Source organism: Entelurus aequoreus, linkage group LG13 (assembly GCF_033978785.1).
Source record: "Entelurus aequoreus isolate RoL-2023_Sb linkage group LG13, RoL_Eaeq_v1.1, whole genome shotgun sequence".
Classification (NCBI taxonomy): domain Eukaryota; kingdom Metazoa; phylum Chordata; class Actinopteri; order Syngnathiformes; family Syngnathidae; genus Entelurus; species Entelurus aequoreus.
Window position 1 is genome coordinate 44,666,928 of NC_084743.1, and position 24,021 is coordinate 44,690,948.

Consider the following 24,021-nt stretch of genomic DNA (forward strand, 5'->3'; position numbering starts at 1 on the left):
GTGGATGGGGTTGGGGTGGGAGGGTTAGGTTTGGTTGATATCAGCACTTCAGTTATCAACAATTATATCATCTGAGAAATGGACATTGAAACAGTGTAGGTCTGACTTCGTAAGATATGTACAGCGAGCAGTGAACATAGTGAGCTCAGAAAGCATGAGAACAAGTATATACATTTGATTATTTACAATCCGGGGAGGTAGGATGTGGTGGGGGGAGGGTGTTGAACAACAACTAGGGTTGTAGTTGCCTGGAGGTGTTCTTTTAGTGCGGTTTTGAAGGAGGGTAGAGATGCACTTTCTTTTACACCTGTTGGGAGTGCATTCCATATTGATGTGGCATAGATGGAGAATGAGTTAAGACCTTTGTTAGATCGGAATCTGGGTTTAACGTGGTTTGTGGAGCTCCCCCTGGTGTTGTGCTTATGGTGGTCATTTACGTTATGGAAGTAGTTTGACATGTACTTCGGTATCAGGGAGGTGTAGCGAACTTTATAGACTAGGCTCAGTGCAAGTTGTTTTACTCTGTCCTCCACCCTGAGCCAGCCCACTTTGGAGAGGTGGAGGAGTGAGGTGTGATCTGGGGTGGAGGTCTGGAGAGGAGCTTCTCCTGTTTAAAGCGGCTCAATCCAAAAACATGCACCTGGGGATAGGTTGATTGGCAACACCAAATGGTCCAGAGTGTGTGAATGTGAGTGGGAATTTTGTCTGTCTATCTGTGTTGGCCCTGAGATGAGGTGGCGACTTGTCCAGTGTACCCCGCCTTCCGCCCGAATGCAGCTGAAATAGGCTTCAGCCCCCCCCCCCCCCCCCCCCCCCCCCCCCCGTAACTCCGAAAGGGACAAGCGATAGAAAATGGATGATGGATGGAAGTCTTACACCCGCAACACCATGGGCCAAGGCCGTTTAAGCAGCCTAGCTCTGCTGGCCATTGAGAGGACACTTGTCAAATCCTGGAAAAGACACCTTCTTGGTACGACAGGGTCACAGGTCACTTTCTTAAAAAGGAACGGAGGGTAGAATTTACGTATAAATAAACCAACACATTTTATGATGTAGGCCGAAATTGAGCTTCCCCTCTTTGAGAGACCAGCATCCGCTATGAGGGGCCGTTAGGGACATTATTCAGAATTACCTCTTACATACACTACTGAAATGCTCTCACATAAACAACTGAAATCTTTTTCTTTTATACATGTGAATGATCGAGGGTTAGTTCTTTGTTTCTTTAGGTGGGTTTATTGTAGGCAGTTTTCATGAACGTCCACTCAGTGCGGCAACATCACACAACAACAACAGACACGTTTTTGTCCTACCGTAAAGCAAGTCGTCTGCCGTAAACATCAATGTTGTGACACTCTCAAACAGGGCAACACTGCCATCTAGTGTACATGCATATGTGACATCTCCCTTCTTTTCAAGTTATATCAAATAACTGCAAAGTGTATCTTAACAGGTAATAATAGCTCAATTGAAATGAACAATATTACAATTGTGATGCCACATCATTGTCTAATACTTTCAAACCGCAAGTGGGCTATGTAACAGTAAATTCAAATCTGTAAAAATAGGTCTTAGTTGCAAATAACTCAAAGTGTACTTCCTTTGTCGCAATAAAAATGGAAGCAATTACTCTTATCAAAATGTACAGAAGCTACATAACTGTTACACAAATGTTCCGTAAACATAACTCAATGTGCATTCTCAAAGTAAACAGATGATTGTGTCATCTCTCTTCTTCTTCTTCCCCCCCAAAGGCCATAGGTGTTTTTGTTTTTTTTTCCACCCCATTGTCCAATGTGAAACACCCAAAACACTTCCCTACAAGTCCAGTTTAGCGGCTGGCTTACTGACACGGCCAGACCTGGTCAAAACATGTCCTGCTGTTTGTGTTGGGGTTGTCAGCTCACTTGGATTGGGGCAGCTATCCTCCGTAACGGTGGCACACAGTGATTGAGAAATCATCCCACCACTCTCATTGGTGTGCACAGGTGGGGTAGTCTTTTCCGGCTCGGGGATTGGTTGTGCCCGAAGATGAAGTCTGTTACGCCGCAGCACTGCTCCTCCCTGTGTATTGACGATATAAGATCTCGGAGTAATACTTTCTTTTGAGACAACTGCTGGCGTCTTCCAAGATTTTTCGTTGTCCAGCTTGATGTATACATTATCTCCCTTCTGTAGAGCAGGAAGATGTCTGGCACCATGACGGCGATTGTAATAGAAGGCTTGTTTAGTCTTCTCTTTAGCATCCTTTTGCTTGACAGTCTTTCTGTTGGGCCATTTAGGTTGCAGATTTTTCTCGAGCGTAGGGAGAGTTGTTCGGATCTTCCTCCCCATCAGCAGTTCTGCTGGGCTAACTCCTGTGGTAGTGCAGGGAGTCGAACGATAGCACATGAGAGCTATCAGTGGATCGTCCTGTCGGAGGATTCTCTTTGCTGTCTGCACTGCTCTTTCTGCATGTCCGTTTCCTTGAGGGTGGTGAGGACTAGACGTAATGTGTCTGAAGTCCAGTTGTCGCGCCACCTCCTGGAATTCCGCACTGGAAAATTGAGGTCCGTTGTCACTCACCACCTCGTCCGGGATACCAAACCTAGCGAAGGTTGCTTTCAGTCTCTGAATAACCTGAGCGCTGGTTGTTGATGGTAGATGCAGGATTTCCAGGTACCGTGAATAGTAATCAGATATCACCAGATAATCGTGCTTGTTGTGTTCGCAAAGGTCAAGAGCTATTTGTTTCCATGGACGGTCTGGCAGGGGTGTGGAGATGAGTGGCTCCTTCTGCTGAGCTCGCTTCTGCTCCTGACAGGTCCTGCACGACTCTACAATGTTCTTAAGTCCTACAGAGAGTCCTGGCCACCAAACCGATGTTTTGGCCCTTTCTCTGCACTTTGTGAGCCCTTGATGTCCATCGTGTATTTTCTGCAAAATATCTGCTCTTAATAACTTTGGAATAACAATTCTGTTTCCTCGTGTGACCAAGGCATCAGCTTCTGATAGTTCATTTTTCACTTTTAGAAAGTCTCTGGCACACGGTGGGACATTAGCAATGTGTTCTGGCCATCCTGACCTGATTAGTTTGATGACAGCCTGCAGCTGGCTGTCGGCCATTGTTGCTGTCCTGATGCTCTCCATTCTGGTTGGAGACGCTGGGATGCCCTGCATCACTGTGGCTACGTAGCACGCCACATCATCCTGAGTGTCAGTCTCTCCTTTTGTGTGCGTTTGTGGGCTACGAGACAGGGCATCTGCAACTACAAGAGTTTTTCCCTGGCACATATTCTGCTACCGGTTTGTACCTCAGGAGTCTCATCAGTAACCGCTGACATCTTAAGGGAACATTGTCCAGACTTCTATTGTTGACAAGCGGTACTAATGGTTTGTGATCGGTCTCAAGCCTGAACTGATCCAAGCCGCAAACGTACTTGTCAAATTTTTCACAGGCCCATACACCAGCCAGACACTCTTTCTCGATCTGGGCGTAACGTGTTTCGGCTTCAGTGAGACGTCTGGAGCAGTAAGCTACTGGCTTCCACTCCTCTCCATGGAGTTGGAGCAATACGCCCCCCAGGCCATAACTACTGGCGTCGGCAGACACAGCTGTGGGCTTAGCAACATCGTAGAAGGAAAGAACCGGTGCTGTGGTCAGCATCTCCTTAATGTTCTCAAATGCTGCCTGCTGTGTGTGGCTCCAGGTCCAGATGTTCCTGCTTTTCAAAAGCTCATATAATGGTTGACCTATTGTAGATAGGCTAGGAACATACCTCCCCAGGTAGTTCACCATGCCCAGAACTCTTTTAAGCTCCTGGACATTTCTTGGTGGGGCCAGCTGTCGAATGGCCTCAACTTTGTCAGGGTCGGGTCTGACCCCTGACTGATCGATGAGGTGTCCCAAAAAACGTAGTTGGCTTTGTCTGAGGGAGCATTTGTCTTTATTGAGCTTCAAGCCTGCTGATTCAACACATTGAAGTACCTTTTCAAGTCTAATGTCATGCTGTTCCATCGAGGTCCCATAGACCAGGATGTCGTCCATAAAAACCTCAACAACTTCCAGCCCTTGCAGCGTCTCCAGCATTTTTCGCTGGAAGATTTCCGGTGCGCTGGTGATCCCGAATGGTAATCTCTTAAAACAGTATCTGCCAAACGGTGTAATAAAAGTTGTTAGCTTGCAGCTGTCTGAGTGCAGCGGGATCTGCCAGAACCCACTCGCAGCATCAAGAGAGGAGAACACCGTTGCTCCACTGAGCTTGGCCGTGATCTCATCCGAGGTAGGTAAAATATAACGCTCTCTTTTGACTGAATCGTTAAGCCGTTTCAAGTCCACACATATCCTGGCTTTGCCAGTGTTCTTCTTCAGAACAGGTACCATTGGTGCACACCATTCAGTTGGCTGTGTTACTGGCTCTATGATGCCGTTATACTCCATCCTGTGTATTTCATCTTTGACTTTTTGTAATATTGGGAAGGGCACACGTCGTGCGGAATGAACAGCATACGGTTGGGCACCATCTTTCAGCTGTATTCTAACTGGTTCAGTGTTTAGTGTGCCATGCTCACCGTAAGCTTGCTGATGTCCTGTGGTGGTGTGTGTCACTTCGTCGACTCGTCGCACCAAGTTCATTCTTACTGAAAGGGACCGGCTGAGTAGATTGTTGACACTACTGCCGCGCACCACGTATGCTTTAAAGGGGTAATCCTTCCCTTTGTAGCTAACTGTTGCTTTAAATCGGCCCAGACACAACAGTTCACCTCCTGGGCTGTCCAGAGGAATGTCAGCAGGTTCCAGTGCTCTCAGTGGGGTGAGTGTGTGAAACGCATCCTCACTTAATACACTGACATCAGCTCCTGTGTCAATTTTAAATTCGATTGGGATAGAATCCACCTGTAGTTGAACAGTCCACTGTTCTTTCTCATCTCCACTGCACACTGAACCTAAGAAATAGGATGTTTGTTCAACATGGCCAGTTTCTGTGACTTCATTCACTGACTTGTTGCTGTTGCGACACAATCTGGCCCAATGTCCGATTTTATGGCAGTTGTGGCAAGTAGCTTTTCTTGCAGGGCATTTTCCCTCTCTGCCATGCTCAGCTTTCCCGCATTTTCCACATTTATTTTCATTCCCCCATTTTCTGTCTTTTGTCTTGCCTTGTTGTTGTTTCCAATGATGTTGTTGTTTGTAACGCACCTCCTGTACTGATCCCATCTTGTCTCCCTGCAGGTTTACCTGTGCCGCAACCTCCTCTGACTGCCTGACGGTCTGTATTGTCAGTGCGAGCGTTAGGTCCGCCATTAGCTGTAGCCTGCGTGAGAGCTCCTTGTCAATTATCCCGACAACAATACGGTCGCGGATATTTTCATCCCGGCAGGCACCGAACTCACAGTGCTCTGACAGATCGTACAGGGATCTGATAAAACACTCTGCCTTCTCCCCAGGCCGCTGGACACGCTGGTGAAAACATGCTCTCTCATGGATAATATTCCTCCTCGGGAAAAAATACTCGTCGAACTTTTTCACCACGCGGTCAAAGTTGTTTCTATGTCCGTCTTCGGCAAAGGTGAACGATTTATATATATTTTCTGCTTCGTTGCCCATTGCATAAATCAGGCAGCTCACCTGCACGTCACCATCCTCATTGTTGAGTTTCGTTGCGAGTCTGTATCGCTCAAAGCGCTGTCTCCAGTCGAGCCATTCCGTCGGCTTGTCAAAGGCAAAACTCGCTGGGGGATTAAACTTCGCCATGTCGTCTATTTCCATCTTAAATTGAACTTCGTGACTCACGGACCACTTCTGACACCATGTGAATGATCGAGGGTTAGTTCTTTGTTTCTTTAGGTGGGTTTATTGTAGGCAGTTTTCATGAACGTCCACTCAGTGCGGCAACATCACACAACAACAACAGACACGTTTTTGTCCTACCGTAAAGCAAGTCGTCTGCCGTAAACATCAATGTTGTGACACTCTCAAACAGGGCAACACTGCCATCTAGTGTACATGCATATGTGACAATACACACTACTGAAACACTCTTATAAACACTACTGAAATGCTCTTACATACACTACTGAAATGCTCTCACATAAACAACTGAAATGTTTTTCTCTCACACACCCTACTGAAACACTCTTATAAACACTACTGAAATGCTCTTACATACACTACTGAAACACTCGTATAAACACTACTGAAACACTCTTATAAACACTACTGAAATGCTCTTATAAACACTACTGAAATGCTCTTACATACACTACTGAAATGCTCTTACATACACTACTGAAACACTCTTATAAACACTACTGAAACACTCTTACATACACTACTGAAATGCTCTTATAAACACTACTAAAACACTCTTATAAACACTACTGAAATGCTCTTACATACACTACTGAAACACTCTTATAAACACTACTGAAATGTTTTTGTCTCACGCACACACACCTGGAATTATTTTTCACTAGTATGTATAAACGGATTTCACCTGTGTGTGTGTGTACTTTTTACACGTGCGTGTGAGAGACAACAATTTCAGTAGTATGTATGCAAAGATTTCAGTTATGTGTATGAGCGCATCTTACCATTGTGTATACGAGCATGTCACCACTATGTGTAAGAGCATCTTACTAGTGTGTGTGAGAGATGTTGCATTCCGGTTCCGGTTACGAATAATCCCCGCCCCTTTTCAGACAAGTTTTTATTTGTTTTATTTTTTTTAAAGCCAAGTTGTGGACAAAATGTCTGCCGACAAGTAGCTTAACCGAGGCGGGAGCTCCACTTCATAATTTGAGGGCTTCAGCGGAGAATATAAGAACACTTTCAATGCAACAAGGGTCGGGCTGCCGCCATGGGTCTCCCCCGCAGGACGCGGCACCTGAGCGGCCACACAGCGGTGCCTTTCTACTCCCGACAGCCAAGCAGCCTGGAGCAAATGTTACCTTGCCAGTTTGCACCGCACACATGCAACGTTTCACCTCATGGACATTGGGGCAAGAGGAGGAAAAGGTAATTACACATTATTTATTTCTAAATGATTGTTGAATCCCACGAAATGTAAGACAACATGGCATTGTATACAATGCCATGTTGTCTTACATTTGTCTTACATTGTAGCTCACTATAGTGAGCTACAATGGTAACATGTCCAAATGTGAGTCACGTCAGTAGCTGATCAAATACTAATGATAATGGATTACATTTATTTAGCGCTTTTCTATCAACTAGATAAGGGTTCCACAAACTACGGCCCGCGGGCCGGTTTTGGCCCGCTAAAGTCCAACATCCGGCCCGCTGGAATTTTTTAAAATTTTGTATTATTTTTTTTCAATCTGTCTTTTCTAATCCATTTTTTGGTGTCCCCTAGCCGCTCAGGCAAATCATATTGTCTAAAAATGCATTCTCCCGTATGACTTATATTGTCTTAAGCTGTTTTAATGTGATCTGATTGTTACATTCTTATTTCAGAGTCACCACACAACTGCATGACCATTTCAACAAGGACGGAATAAACAACCTCTGGATTCATGGAACTTCTCTGCACACAAATATATTAATTAGAATATTCAATAAATTTCACATAGAAACATTGTGAATATTATTTTCAACAGTGTGTTGAAAACAACCCTTTTTGGTTCAGAAAGGTTCCTTATGTCTTATTATTCATATACTTTCAATACTTGTGTAATACGGTGTGTAATTCCAGACATAGATGTAAACATTAATGAGACAACAATGAACATTTTTCAACAAGTGAACCCACTTGAAAATGATGGCAACTATGCAATAGACATTTTCACTTCAATTCTGCACTTAATTCAGTGAACAATATAGGATATATAAGGTTTGTTAAAATGTTTTCTTCACTTGTGCAGTGTATTCTGCTAATTAACATTTTATTTAAACATTTTGTAAAAAATAAATAAATAAGGAACCTGTTATACAGACCTGTATGAAGTTGCCCACTTTATTATTGCAAATATCAAAATAACACTTTAGTGCCCCTCCCGAAAATCTCCCAGGGCAACCATTCTACCGAATTTCTCCCGATTTTCACCCGGACAACAATATTAAGGGCCTGCCGTCATAGCACTGCCTTTAGCGTCCTCTACAACCTGTCGACGCGTCCGCTTTTCCACCATACAAACAGCGTACCGGCCCAGACACATGTAGTACCATATTTTTCGGATTATAAATTGCAGTTTTTTTCATAGTTTGGCCGGGGGTGCGACTTATACTCAGGAGCAACTTATGTGTGAAATGATTAACACATTAGCGTAAAATATCAAATAATATTATTTATGTCATTCACGTAAGAGACTAGACTTATAAGATTTCATGGGATTTAGTGATTAGGAGTGACAGATTGTTTGGTAAACGTATAGCATGTTCTATGTGTTATAGTTATTTGAATGATTCTTACCATAATATGTTACGTTAACATACCAGGCACCTTCTCAGTTGGTTATTTATGCCTCATATAACGTACACTTATTCAGCCTGTTGTTCACTATTCTTTAGACATTTTAAATTGCCTTTCAAATGTCTATTCTTGGTGTTGGCTTTTATCAAATATATTTCCCCCAAAAATGCGACTTATACTCCAGTGCGACTTATATATGTTTTTTTTCCTTCTTTATTAGGCATTTTCGGCCGGTGCGACTTATACTCCGAAAAATACGGTAGTCCTGGGTTCAGTCCCGGGCTCGGGATCTTTTCTGTGTGGAGTTTGCATGTTCTCCCCGTGACTGCATGGGTTCCCTCCAGGTACTGCGGCTGCCTCCCACCTCCAAAGACATGCACCTGGGGATAAGTCCTGCCTAAGTCGGTCCTGCTAGACACCAACATCTATTTAATAATACCACCTTAACATTTGACAACCAAACAATTAAACAAGGAGACTCGGTAAAGAATCTGGGTATTATCTTCGACCCAACTCTCTCGTTTGAGTCACACATTAAGAGTGTTACTAAAACGGCCTTCTTTCATCTCCGTAATATCGCTAAAATTCGTTCCATCTTGTCCACTAGCGACGCTGAGATCATTATTCATGCGTTCGTTACATCTCGTCTCGATTACTGTAACGTTTTATTTTCGGGCCTCCCTATGTCTAGCATTAAAAGATTACAGTTGGTACAAAATGCGGCTGCAAGGCTTCTGACAAAAACAAGAAAGTTTGATCATATTACGCCTATAGTGGCTCACTTGCACTGGCTTCCTGTGCACTTAAGATGCGACTTTAAGGTTTTACTACTTGCGTATAAAATATTACACGGTTTAGCTCCAGCCTATCTCGCCGATTGTATTGTACCATATGTCCCGACAAGAAATCTGCGTTCAAAGAACTCCGGCTTATTAGTGATTCCCAGAGCCAAAAAAAAGTCTGCGGGCTATAGAGCGTTTTCTATTCGGGCTCCAGTACTCTGGAATGCCCTCCCGGTAACAGTTAGAGATGCTACCTCAGTAGAAGCATTTAAGTCCCATCTTAAAACTCATTTGTATAATCTAGCCTTTAAATAGACCCCCCCTTTTTTAGACCAGTTGATCTGCCGTTTCTTTTCTTCTCTCCTCTTCTCCCCTGTCCCTTGCGAGGGGGAGTTGCATAGGTCCGGTGGCCATGGATGAAGTGCTGGCTGTCCAGAGCCGGGACCCCGGGTGGACCACTAGCCTGTGCATCGGTTGGGGACATCTCTGCGCTGCTGACCCGTCTCCGCTCGGGATGGTTTCCTGTTGGCCCCGCTGTGGACTGGACTCCCGCTGATGTGTTGGATCCACTGTGGACTGGACTTTCACAATGTTATGTCAGACCCACTCGACATCCGTTGCTTTCGGTCTCCCCTAGAGGGGGGGGGGGGGTTACCCACATATGCGGTCCTCTCCAAGGTTTCTCATAGTCATTCACCGACGTCCCACTGGGGTGAGTTTTTCCTTGCCCGTATGTGGGCTCTGTACCGAGGATGTCGTTGTGGCTTGTACAGCCCTTTGAGACACTTGTGATTTAGGGCTATATAAATAAACATTGATTGATTGATTGATTGATAAGCTCCTCCCACCTCCAAAGACATGCACCTGGAGATAGGTTGATTGGCAACACTAAATTGGCCCTAGTGTGTGAATGTGAATGTAAATGTTGTCTATCTGTGTTGGCCCTGTGATGAGCAGGGGCGCCGCTAGGGATTTTGGGCCCCATGAAAAGAATCTTTACAGGGGCCCCTGTATTATAATTTCATCATCATTAGGGGCCTCTCTGGGCCCCCCTCCATCATGGGCCCCTAGAATCCGTCTCCTTTACCCCCCCTTTTCGGCGCCCCTGGTGATGAGGTGGCGACTTGAACAGGGTGTACCCTGCCTTCTGCCAGAATGCAGCTGAGATAGGCTCGAGCACCTCCCGCGACCCCAAAAAAGGGACAAGCGATAGAAAATGGATGGATGTTTACACTTATTTTGACGGCACATTTTATATTCTTGCCAAACTGTCTTTTAACATATACTTGTTTGGACAGCTAAAATGTAAACAAATAAGCTGAACATATGCCTTGTATGACACCTGGCTTAAGTTTATCGCACAAACCCCTTACCATTGCAAATATTAAAACAACACTGCCATTGGTTTGTGCTGTAAAAAAAAAAAAAGTGTTTGTGTTGTTAAGTTTGTTGTTATTCCAAAATAGATTTTCTGACTGGTGATGTCATCCAGCCCCCCCACCGCCTCAAAATCTTCCCAAACTTGTCCCAATTTGTGCTGAATATTTTTTGGGTCCAAAATTATTGTTTAAGCTAATGTGTTAATATTTACACCTAGCCCCTAACCTAAATACAATAATCATAAGACAAAAACATTGTGTATCACAAACGTTTGGGGAGATTTTGACAAAGTGTGTGTGATTTTGGGGCTGGATGACATTACTAGTCAGAACATGTATTTTAAAATAACTTAAAAACCTCAACGGTAGAAACATAAATGTTCACAGCACAAACGTATTGCAGTGTTATTTTGATATTTGCAATAATAAAGTGGGCAACTTCATACAGGTCTGTATAACAGGTTCCTTATTTATTTTATTTTTTTACAAAATGTTTAAATAAAATGTTAATTAGCAGAATACACTGCACAAGTGAAGAAAACATTTTAACAAACCTTATATATCCTATATTGTTCACTGAATTAAGTGCAGAATTGAAGTGAAAATGTCTATTCCATAGTTGCCATCATTTTCAAGTGGGTTCACTTGTTAAAAAAAATGTTCATTGTTGTCTCATTAATGTTTACATCTATGTCTGGAATTACACACCGACAAGTATTGAAAGTATATGAATAATAAGACATAAGGAACCTTTCTGAACCAAAAAGGGTTGTTTTCAACACACTGTTGAAAATAATATTCACAATGTTTCTATGTGAAATTTATTGAATATTCCAACTAATATATTTGTGTGCAGAGAAGTTCCATGAATCCAGAGGTTGTTTATTCCGTCCTTGTTGAAATGGTCATGCAGCTGTGTGGTGACTCTGAAATAAGAATGTAACAATCAGATCACATTAAAACAGCTTAAGACAATATAAGTCATACGGGAGAATGCATTTTTAGACAATATGATTTGCCTGAGCGGCTAGGGAACACCAAAAAATGGATTAGAAAAGACAGATTGAAAAAAAATAATACAAAATTTTAAAAAATTCCAGCGGGCCGGATGTTGGACTTTAGCGGGCCAAAACCGGCCCGTGGGCCGTAGTTTGTGGAACCCTTATCTAGTCGATAGAAAAGCGCTAAATAAATGTAATCCATTATCATTAGTATTTGATCAGCTACTGACGTGACTCACATTTGGACATGTTACCATTGTAGCTCACTACAATGCCATGTTGTCTTACATTTCGTGGGATTCAACAATCATTTCGAAATAAATAATGTCTAATTACCTTTTCCTCCTCTTGCCCCAATGTCCATGAGGTGAAACGTTGCATGTGTGCGGTGCAAACTGGCAAGGTAACATTTGCTCCAGGCGGCTTGGCTGTCGGGAGGAGAAAGGCACCGCTGTGTGGCCGCTCAGGTGCCGCGTCCTGCGGGGGAGACCCATGGCGGCAGCCCGACCCTTGTTGCATTGAAAGTGTTCTTATATTCTCCGCTGAAGCCCTCAAATTATGAAGTGGAGCTCCCGCCTCGGTTAAGCTACTTGTCGGCATACATTTTGTCCACAACTTGGCTTTAAAAAAAAAAAAAAAAACATTAAAACTTGTCTGAAAAGGGGCGGGGATTATTCGTAACCGGAACCGGAATGCAACATCTCTCACACACACTAGTAAGATGCTCTTACACATAGTGGTGACATGCTCGTATACACAATGGTAAGATGCGCTCATACACATAACTGAAATCTTTGCATACATACTACTGAAATTGTTGTCTCTCACACGCACGTGTAAAAAGTACACACACACACAGGTGAAATCCGTTTATACATACTAGTGAAAAATAATTCCAGGTGTGTGTGCGTGAGACAAAAACATTTCAGTAGTGTTTATAAGAGTGTTTCAGTAGTGTATGTAAGAGCATTTCAGTAGTGTTTATAAGAGTGTTTTAGTAGTGTTTATAAGAGCATTTCAGTAGTGTATGTAAGAGCATTTCAGTAGTGTTTATAAGAGTGTTTTAGTAGTGTTTATAAGAGCATTTCAGTAGTGTATGTAAGAGTGTTTCAGTAGTGTTTATAAGAGTGTTTCAGTAGTGCTTATAAGAGTGTTTCAGTAGTGTTTATAAGAGTGTTTTAGTAGTGTATGTAAGAGCATTTCAGTAGTGTTTATGAGAGCATTTCAGTATTGTATGTAAGAGTATTTCAGTAGTGTATGTAAGAGCATTTCAGTAGTGTTTATAAGAGCATTTCAGTAGTGTATGTAAGAGTGTTTCAGTAGTGTTTCTAAGAGCATTTCAGTAGTGTATGTAAGATCATTTCAGTAGTGTTTATAAGAGCATTTCAGTAGTGTATGTAAGAGTATTTCAGTAGTGTATGTAAGAGCATTTAGTAGTGTTTATAAGAGCATTTCAGTAGTGTATGTAAGAGTATTTCAGTAGTGTATGTAAGAGCATTTAGTAGTGTTTATAAGAGCATTTCAGTAGTGTATGTAAGAGTATTTCAGTAGTGTATGTAAGAGCATTTCAGTAGTGTTTATAAGAGTGTTTAAGTAGTGTGTATAAAAGAAAAAGATTTCAGTTGTTTATGTGAGAGCATTTCAGTAGTGTATGTAAGAGGTAATCCGCCATTGGTTGTCACATATACATACTGTATATCACATGTAAAGTAGGCTGACCTAAACATGTGGGTTGTTTGTTCGCGGCACTTGCGCATTTTATGTTATGATGCATTATGTTATGTATTTGTCAACTTTTCAGTACAATTAGAAATTCAAAATGTGTTCCGCTTTGCCTTTTTCTTTTTTTTCTTTTTTAAATAACATTGTGACAACCATCCCCTACTGCACATTTTTGGTGTTGATCTGATAAAGTAATTAAAAGACCAATGTTGTTGATACTGAAATGAACAACATAACCAAAAAAAATATTTTTGTGAAAATAAAAAGCACTAAATTGAACCAATTATGCAATAGCGACTTCATACTACTGACGCTACCCTTGGTAATGACAATATCGACATTTGGATCGATCATTCATGGATATGGAGGGATTGAACAATTTCCGGAATCTGACTAATTCAGTGCATGCAAGCGGAGTGTGAAAACGTCATTCACACGCTAATTCATTTAAGTCGTGACATTTAACCGGCCATGTTTCTCCCATCCATCCATGTTCCTAATACATCTGTAAAGACGTGGACTCGAATAATCATTGCCGATGAACAGTCGCCATCTTTCCTTGGAGCCGAGAATGCAGCATTTATCTTACGTGAATGCAATATGTGATGTTTACGTTCATCGCCGTGGCAACGCGTTCGGGGGGCGGGACGTCGTGACGTCCTTGGTGAAGCGTCGACCAATCAAAATGGAGCCCTGCTGCCGGACTGACGTCACTGTTAAAGAGAAACGCACCGTTACTTGGTTGCTGAAACTCCGGTACTGCATCGAAGAAACGAGAGAATACGCCAGCGTCGACCCGACTGTTGGTTAATGTCAAACACTGACGACCACAGCAACTTGTGTGAAGGCGAAGGAAGCACAAGAAGCCCGCAAACACTCGACTTTTGGGGGCGTTTCGCTGCTTTATCGGATCTCCCGCTGCTGGGTAAGTGAACACGGTCACTATCACACTAAAAGGAGGCGTTCAAGTCCTCAAAACCATGGAGACATTGGAATTACGGTTCTGTTTTGTTGTTGCTTTAAAAGCTAACAATAAACTATTGTAATGACAGAAAGAGTATAAAAGTGGTAACATTTGCTAAATAAACGGGCTATAGCTGTATAGCTACTGTTTCTTTCGTTTTTGGGTTTTTTTACCCCCGGAGATGTCGCTTACTTTTCTATACGCTAGCTGTAGCATATGTGACTTCTTGGAAGACCCTTTTTAATACATCGTGAATAAATATGGCATTTGAATTAGTTGTTAACATTTTGTGCCTTTAGTGGTGAATTACTCTTTTGACCACCCTCCAGTGCCTTCGCCTTGCTGCTATTATCTGAGTCTGACTGGTTCTCTGAGCGAGCTAGTGATGGGAAGTTGCTGAAAATCGACTCTTTTGGCCCGACTCAATAATGAGAATCAATTATTTCGGCTCTTCATTTAGTGTGTGTTTAACTTAGCAAACATCAATGGTTTGCCTCTTTTTGTGTATAATGTGTTCTGTTACAAAAGCCGTTTTGCTTTTGTTGAATTTTTAATCCAACTTTAATTTTTTGCGACAATTACGTTTTGTGTTTTTTTTTCAATTAAACACAGCAAACTACCAAAAATGTAACCAAAGTCAGTATCGATTTCTCCCGAGCATACCTGCAGTATTCTTGAGAAGATTCTCCTTGAAGAAACAGATGCTGCGTCTTCTACTTTAGCATAATGGTTTTCATTGAGGGCCACATTGCAGTTATGGCTACTCTCAGAGGGCCTCTTGTAACAGTCAATATATGTTTATATTAATGTGTAAGGATTCGCCTAATGATAATACATAATTACCCATGCATTTGATGATTATATTTTTTTAGATTCACTGTAAAAAAATCTTTTGATTTTTACAATGAAAACTGACAGCTCGGTCACCAAAATTTGACTGTAAAACTTGTAGTTGACAACATTTCAGTGCAATGAAACTTTCAAATTGTGTTCCGGCTTGCCTTCTTTTTTTTTTTGCCAGATCTGGCCCCGGGCCTTGAGTTTGACATCTCTGGGTTAAGGGTAGGCAGATCGATGCGGTTATTGATATTATCGATACGAAAAATCATATCAGTTCTCTTCTATGTTTATTGTCACATATACCTGTCTTTCTGTTGTGTTGTTCACATTGTTGAATTCAATCCATCCATCTTCTTCCGCTTATCCGAGGTCGGGTCGCGGGGGCAGCAGCCTAAGCAGGGAAGCCCAGACTTCCCTCTCTCCAGCCACTTCGTCCAGCTCCTGCTGGGGGATCCCGAGGAGTTCCCAGGCCAGCCGGGAGACATAGTCTTCCCAAGGTGTCCTGGTACTTCCCCGTGGTCTCCTACCGGTCGGACGTGACCTAAACACCTCCCTAGGGAGGCGTTCGGGTGGCATCCTAACCAGAGGCCCGAACCACCTCATCTGGCTCCTCTCGATGTGGAGGAGCAGCGGCTTTACTTTGAGCTCCTCCCGGATGGCAGAGCTTCTCACCCTATCTCTAAGGGAGAGCCCCGCCACCAGGCAGAGGAAACTCATTTCGGCCGCTTGTACCCGTGATCTTGTCCTTTCGGTCATAACCCAAAGCTCATGACCATAAGTGAGGATGGGAACGTAGATCGATCGGTAAACTGAGAGCTTTGCCTTCCAGCTCAGCTCCTTCTTCACCACAACGGATCGATACAGCGTCCGCATTACTGAACACGCCGCACCGATCCGCCTGTCGATCTCACGATCCACTCTTCCCTCACTCGTGAACAAGACTACGAGGTACTTAAACTCCTCCACTTGGGGCAAGATCTCCTCCCCAACCCGGAGACGGCACTCCACCCTTTTCCGGGCGAGAACCATGGACTCGGACTTGGAGGTGCTGATTCTCATCCCAATCGCTTCACACTCGGCTGCGAACTGACCCAGTGAGAGCTGAAGATCCTGGCCAGATGAAGCCATCAGGACCACATCATCTGCAAAAAGCAGAGACCTCATCCTGCAGCCACCAAACCGTATCCCCTCAACGCCCCGACTGCGCATATTGCTGAATTGTTAATATTAATATATTATAGCCAAAATAGGGTAGGTTGGCGCCCGAGAGAAGAATCCCCACCTCCCCCCCTGACATTAGGGCTGGGCCGATAAACGATATCAATATGTATGGTGCTAGACACATAGTCTATATCAGAGGTCACCAACCTTTTTGAAACCAAGAGCTACTTTTTGGGTACTGATTAATGCGAAGGGCTACCAGTTTGATACACACTTAAATAAATTGCCAGAAATAGCCAATTTGCTCAATTTACCTTTAAAGGCCTACTGAAAGCCACTACTACCGACCACGCAGTCTGATAGTTTATATATCAATGATGAAATCTTAACATTGCAACACATGCCAATACGGCCGGGTTAACTTATAAAGTGACATTTAAAACTTCCCGGGAAATATCCGGCTGAAACATCGCGGTATGATGACGTATGCGCGTGACGAAGTCCGAGTAACGGAAGTTATGGTACCCCGTAGAATCCTATACAAAAAGCTCTGTTTTCATTTCATAATTCCACAGTATTCTGGACACCTTTTGCAATTTTTTTAATGAACAATGAAGGCTGCAAAGAAGACAGTTGTAGGTGGGATCAGTGTATTAGCAGCGGACTACAGCAACACAACCAGGAGGACTTTGTTGGAGCGCTAGCCGCGCTAGCCGCGCTAGCCTCCGACCTCACCTTGACTTCCTACGTCTCCGAGCCGCCAAACGCATCGGGTGAAGTCCTTCGTCCTTCTGCCGATCGCTGGAACGCAGGTGAGCACGGGTGTTGATGAGCAAATGAGGGCTGGCTGACGTAGGTGGAGAGCTAATGTTTTTAGCATAGCTCTGTGCAGTCCGGTTGCTAAGTTAGCTTCAATGGCGTCGTTAGCACAGCATTGTTAACCTTCGCCAGCCTGGAAAGCATTAACCGTGTATTTACATGTCCACGGTTTAATAGTATTGTTGATTTTCTATCTATCCTTCCAGTCAGGGGTTTATTTCTTTTGTTTCTATATGCAGTTAAAGCAAGATGCTATCACGTTAGCTCGTAGCTAAAGCATTTCGCCGATGTATTGTCGTGGAGATAAAAGGCACTGAATGTCCATTTCGCGTTCTCGACTCTCATTTTCAAGAGGATATAGTATCCGAGGTGGTTTAAAATACAAATCCGTGATCCACAATAAAAAAAGGAGAGTGTGGAATCCAATGAGCCAGCTTGTACCTAAGTTATGGTCAGAGCGAAAAAAGATACGTCCATCACTGCCTCTCCAGTCCTACACTGTAACGTTCCTCATCTACGAATCTTTCATCCTCGCTCAAATTAATGGGGTAATCATCACTTTCTCTGTCCGAATCTCTCTCGCTCCATTGTAAACAACGGGGAATCGTGAGGAATCCTAGCTCCTGTGACGTCACGCTACTTCCGGTACAGGCAAGGCTTTTTTTTAACACCGAGCAAAAGTTGCGAACTTTATCGTCGATTTTCTCTACTAAATCCTTTCAGCAAAAATATGGCAATATCGCGAAATGATCAAGTATGACACATAGAATGGATCTGCTATTCCCGTTTAAATAAAAAAAAAATCATTTCAGTAGGCCTTTAACTCTAAGTTATTATTAATAATTAATGATATTTACACTTAATTGAACGGTTTAAAAGAGGAGAAAACACGAAAAAAATGACACTTAAATTTTGAAACATAGTTTATCTTCAATTTCGACTCTTTAACATTCAAAATTCAACCGAAAAAAAGAATAGAAAAACTAGCTAATTCGAATCTTTTTGAAAAAATTAAAAAAACATTTATGGAACATCATTAGTAATTTTTCCTGATTAAGATTAATTTTAGAATGTTGATGACATATTTTAAATAGGTTAAAATCCAATCTACACTTTGTTAGAATATATAACAAATTGGACCAAGCTATATTTCTAACAAAGACAAATCATTATTTCTTCTAGATTTTCCAGAACAAAAATTTGAAAAGAAATTCAAAAGACTTTGAAATAAGATTTAAATTTGATTCTACAGATTTTCTAGTTTTGCCAGAATAATTTTTTTGAATTTTAATCATAATAAGTTTGAAAACATATTTCACAAATATTCTTCGTGGAAAAAACAGAAGCTAAAATGAAGAATTAAATTAAAATGTATTTATTATTCTTTACAATAAAAAAAATAAATTTACTTTAACATTGATTTAAATTGTCAGGAAAGAAGAGGAAGGAATTTAAAAGGTATATGTGTTTAAAAATCCTAAAAAACTTTTTAAGGTTGTATTTTTTCTCTAAAATTGTCTTTCTGAAAGTTATAAGAAGCAAAGTAAAACAAATTAATGAATTTATTTAAACAAGTGAAGACCAAGTCTTTAAAACATTTTCTTGGATTTTCAAATTCTATTTGAGTTTTGTCCCTCCTAGAATTAAAAATGACGGGCAAAGCGAGACCAGCTTGCTAGTAAATAAATACAATTTAAAAAAAATAGAGGCAGCTCACTGGTAAGTGCTGCTATTTGAGCTATTTTTAGAACAGGCCAGCTGGCTACTCATGTGGTCCTTACGGGCTACCTGGTGCCCGCGGGCACCGCGTTGGTGACCCATGGTCTATATCAATATAAAATGCGTTCGACAAAATAATTGATATGTATTTATATTTTTTGATCGGAAGGAACCAGAAATTATGAAGCAAGATCCATTTCATGAAGTCACTAGCACTTCGGGAACCCAGCAAACAGGAAACAGGAAGTGTCACTGAGCAATGGGAGGACACGCTAACAGCCAATCACGTAACAGTATTGCTGTATTTCTGTCTCGCTGTGGATTCTCTGCATAGAGTGAGAAGAGAAACTGTAATATTTTGATGTATCAACAGAAACTTGTCTTTAGTTTTGTTGGTTTTATTGCAGACTGCGCGGCAACTTCCTGACGCTTCCAATATGTCTGTTTAATGAGTAGCTTCCCAAACTACTCTGTGTAGTGTTCAATAGCATATACACTACTGCCATCTCGTGTCTTAAATCTGCAACTACCTTCAAATATACTTTAATTATTTTATTATCTTAGCCACGCTCATCGTACCTGGCTACATCTCCAATGATAAATAGCACCCTCGGTAAGTTGGAAATAGTTTTTCTGTATTTATTGGCATTTTTAAATGAGTCATAAAAAGTATGAATAATTACGAAATCGATCAATATAAAAAACTTATATCGTGATATAGTTTTCAGCCATATTGCCCAGCCCTACCCTACATTACAAAATATTTTCACAATGAATTTATGTGAAACTATTTTTGTTTTATTTAATCAAACGTGAATTTAATTTGAAGCATGTTTTGTACTTAAACAACTTAAAGAGGGCTATACATATTGTACGTAAAATTATACACCTTTCAAGCTCAACCCCGACTAGGATTCAAACTCGGTACCTCTGCCTTGCAAAACAAGTACTAATGCTGTGCACCATTGGAGCCTGTGTGACTATATGGGGAAATATGCCATTATATACCTGTCAGTGATGGGGCAGGAAGTGGCTAGGCAATACACTTGCGGTAAAATTTAATTTGAAGGGCCCTGCCATTCATTAATCGAGATTTTCATGCGCTTCTTCGCGCAAAGCGGGGACCCTGCGAATCTCGGAGCACTACAAACATGTTCTGTGTTTAGGGCGGGAAAGCCTTGTATATTGTTTCTTTTTTTAATAAGTTCTTGAACACAGGAGGGTTTTGGCCCCAAAAGACCAAAATATTGAATAAGAGTCTATGTTGTTTTTATTTAGTTATTTTGCAGCTGAGATGGTAGAGCGAAGGTACTAGCAACTTGGGGGTTGCTGGCACGAATCCAGCTCCTGATGTGTCGTGGTTAGCGCCTTGCATGGAAGTGTCCGTCATCTGTGTGTGTGTGTGTGAATGCATAATGTAACACGCTTTGGGTATTGTGCAGGTATAGTTAAGCGCTATATAAGTACAGATCATTTATGAATTTAAAATGTGTGAAATACAAGTATAGTAAATATTTAGTTGATATTGTTACATTTACAGTAGGAATGGGTACCGAATCCGCTACTTTTTTGGCACAGACCAAACAATCCAATGGTGCCATGTTTTCCATGTTTTGCCGAATCAGCGGCCGACTCAGCTGGCTCATTGCACTTCGGCAATCCGGGAAAATGAGGGTGGACTCAGTCAAACTACCAGATCAGGGGGAGGGAGTCGGAGACAGAGGGACGCTTCAAGCTGACGACGCAAAAAAAAAACATACCCCAAAATGGCAGAGAAATTCTCTCCCGCAGTTACATTTTTTCTTTTGGTGATGAAGACGACGTGTAGGAGACCCACAATAATGCGTATCTTTTGCAATATTGAGACAAATGTATGCATTTGGAAAGAACAACACCCAAAACCTTATATTTTAGTTTACTCATAACTGCTCTCTTTATCTAAGATCTAAGGTTTATCTAAGACGTCCAACACAAATTTTGGAACACACATAAGGGTGAGTTGAGTTCATGAAAAGTTTTACTGCACATATCCATTATCAACTGTTTGGATGCTGGGGTTTTTTCTGTAGGCAGACAAAATGAATACATTTGTCAAGCTTCCATACACCTTTTTATACACTTTACAAAAAATACATAGGAGGCTAACTCCTATGGGATGGCGTGGCGCATTTGGGAGAGTGGCAGTGCCAGCAGCCTGAGGGTTCCTGGTTCGATCCCCACCTTCTATCAACCTAGTCACGTCCATTGTGTCCTTGAGCAAGACACTTCACCCTTGCTCCTGATGGGTCGTGGTTAGCGCCTTGCATGGTAGCTCCCGCCAGCAGTGTGTGAATGTATGTGTGAATGTGGAAATAGTGTCAAAGCGCTTCGAGTACCTTGAAGGTAGAAAAGCGCTATACAAGTATAACCCATTTACCATTTACATTTACCATAATTCCGCAGCTTGCTAGCTTGTATGGGCTAGTTTCCTGAGACCCTTATTTTGATAGCGCAGGCACGATGAAGCAGCACTTTTATTGTGAAGACATTAACTGTGCGGTCGGTCTTTACACTTTTGACGGCCAATACGACGAGAGTCTGTTGAAATAAAAAGTATTTCTCGTGTTCCTGCCAGTCGTTCTTACTTCATACTGAGCTCACTGCAGCCGGCCTCATCTCGCAAGATCTTCGGGTGCCGTTAATGTCAAGCAAGTAACGAAAGTGACGTCATGATGAAGATTGATAATCAGTAATTTTGAGGTCTGTTTTTTTTAATGCCTCGTGATCGACCGACACGCCCTCCGCGATCGATCGGTAGCTCGAGATCAACCTAATGGACCTCTCTGCTCTCGGTAATGTTGCAAATTTTAATGTGAACAAAGAAATAAACTCAAAAAACGCTCCAACGTAAGTTAAGTAAGGCTTCACTTTTTCAGAAACGCGCTAGCCTGATGCTATTACACGTTGGCTTTGCTGAGGACATGCTACTGATTAGCATTAGCAATTTTAACTTTCATTTTAGCACCTTCAAATTTGTTACAACTAAGATGCACGTTACAATCAAACAGCTGGTGTGTCATTTGTACAATACTTACAGTATTAATACTTTGTAGGATGCAACAGATAGGACAGACTTAAATGACCAACACACCATAAACTATACACTACTGCCATCTAACGTCTTGGATGGATCAATGGATCTTTATTGTCATTGCACAAGTTCAACAAAATGTTGTTTTCAGGACAAACCCGTTCAAGATTAGACCAACAAACATTGTACAGGGTTACAGAACAAGAACGCTGATGGGTCGCCACAAGGCGCCCCGTAAAAAGTGAGAGTGGAAAAAAAACTCCATAGCAAAGCACATATACTGTACATATTACAACATACAACTCGAGACTTGCAACGAGGGCTGAGGGGGCGGGCATCCGGCCGGAAGCTGCCAGCCACTACGGGCGCTGCTTTGTCCGTCATGCCACATCGGGTGAAGCGTCGAAGGCGTGGGATGGGGGGTGGGGTATGTGTGTGTGGCGTGTATTTTTCGTGGATGCATGTGTGTGTAGACTTGCAACTGCAACTGCAGCTTAGTGTCATACATGCAAATGATACTCAGAAATGTGATAATAAAACAAACTGCAACAACTGGACAGCAGTTATCCTAAGCAGGTCATTTTTAAATATTGCAATCAAAAATGTGATTTTAAAAAATTAAAAAAAAAAAAATTCATTAACACACACAAAAGTACCAAAAATCGGTACGGTTGGGTACCAGTATCGATTTCCAGGTAGCGGGAATTGGTATCGTATAAGTTTAAATGTGAACGCTACCCATCTCTAGTTATATATATGTTGTTGAATTGTTCAGAAACAAGTTTGTTGATTTTTTTTTCCTATCTAAAATATTTGTGCTGTGTTTCATTTATTACTGTCAAATGATTAGAGTATGAGTATATTCGAACAAGTGAGTTCACTAAACTTGATGTGAAACCAGTGCGATACACACACATCATCAATGTGAAACTACTGCAGGCATGTCAAATTGTTCACATTGCCGTTATGGCTGCTTGTAACATTGAATATACATTTGATTATTCAATTTTTTTAAGTACATAACTTGCTTTGAAAAAATTCAAGGTGTCAAGCAAATATTTAAGTATTCATTTTTATCTTTCCAAAATATATATGTACCCCGCCTTCCGCCCATGTACAGCTGAGATAGGCTCCAGCACCCCCCGCAATCCCAAAAGGGACAAGCGGTAGAAAATGGATGGATGGAAAATATATATAAGTATATTTGTTTCGTGGTCAGATATTAATGTTGAAAAAATATGCACTTTCATGCAGTGTATACATTTTTTCTGACAGAATGATGTTGGGTTATACATATTTGGGGTTTTGGCACCAGCCGCTAGACTAGATCTGACCAATCTAAGTCTATGAGCATGAACTGATGAAGCCCACATGCATGAGAGGCGAAAGGTCTTCTAAGACATACCAAACAGTCCAGTTGCGATCGATTGAATGCCCTGAGATTACAATGACGTGGATGAATGAGAACATCCACAGACACGTCAAAATAGAAATAACGTATATATTTAGTAAGAAATTAAATACTTTGACGCACTTTATCTCCAGGCTGTTCCCCCGTAAGTTGGACACCTGTGCACTACTGTATGACTTTGGTCATCATTGCTGTGCTCATGTTGTACAATCTTTGCCAACGTAACATAACACCTTTCCCAGAGCCTGTTCACAACATTACCCACTCACTCCCTTTCCACACACGTCATTTCTTCACCTACATCGGGAAACACTCAGATTTCAACAGGGTTCAGACTTGTTATTATTTTTGTTTTTGTGTTTTATTTTATTAGTACTTACACAGTTATACGCAATGGGACACTCCTTGGTGGTACACCTGCACAATCTACTAAGACCCAATGGAAGTTCTGTCTCCCAAAATAATTTACCTTTCACAAAGATAGTAATGCTCCGTTGTTGTTGTTTTGTTGTTTTGTTTTGGTTTAAATCTTTTATTTACAGCATGTATGTTATGGGGTTGAACTGGACTTAATTTTCCTCTCATATAGCTAAAGCAGGTTACCAGAATATTACAAACAATAATCATGGTATTTGTGTTACTATTAGTATTATTGTTAAAGCACAGTAGTACCCTAACTTACAAGCTGAATGGGTTCTGTGACAAAGCTCTTAACTCAAAGCACTCAAATCAGTGTCCCCCC

The 24,021-nt window shown here is 41.8% G+C and overlaps 1 protein-coding gene across 1 annotated transcript in view; it reads left to right on the top strand.

The window, feature by feature from the left end:
* The first annotated feature begins 14,035 nt into the window (after positions 1 to 14,035).
* usp2a (ubiquitin specific peptidase 2a) overlaps positions 14,036 to 24,021 on the top strand; it is a 98,607-nt gene continuing 88,621 nt past the window's right edge. Inside the window, exon 1 of the mRNA XM_062067894.1 lies at positions 14,036 to 14,220. The gene's annotated coding sequence lies outside the window, so the exon portion shown is untranslated. The remainder of the gene's footprint in view (positions 14,221 to 24,021) is intronic.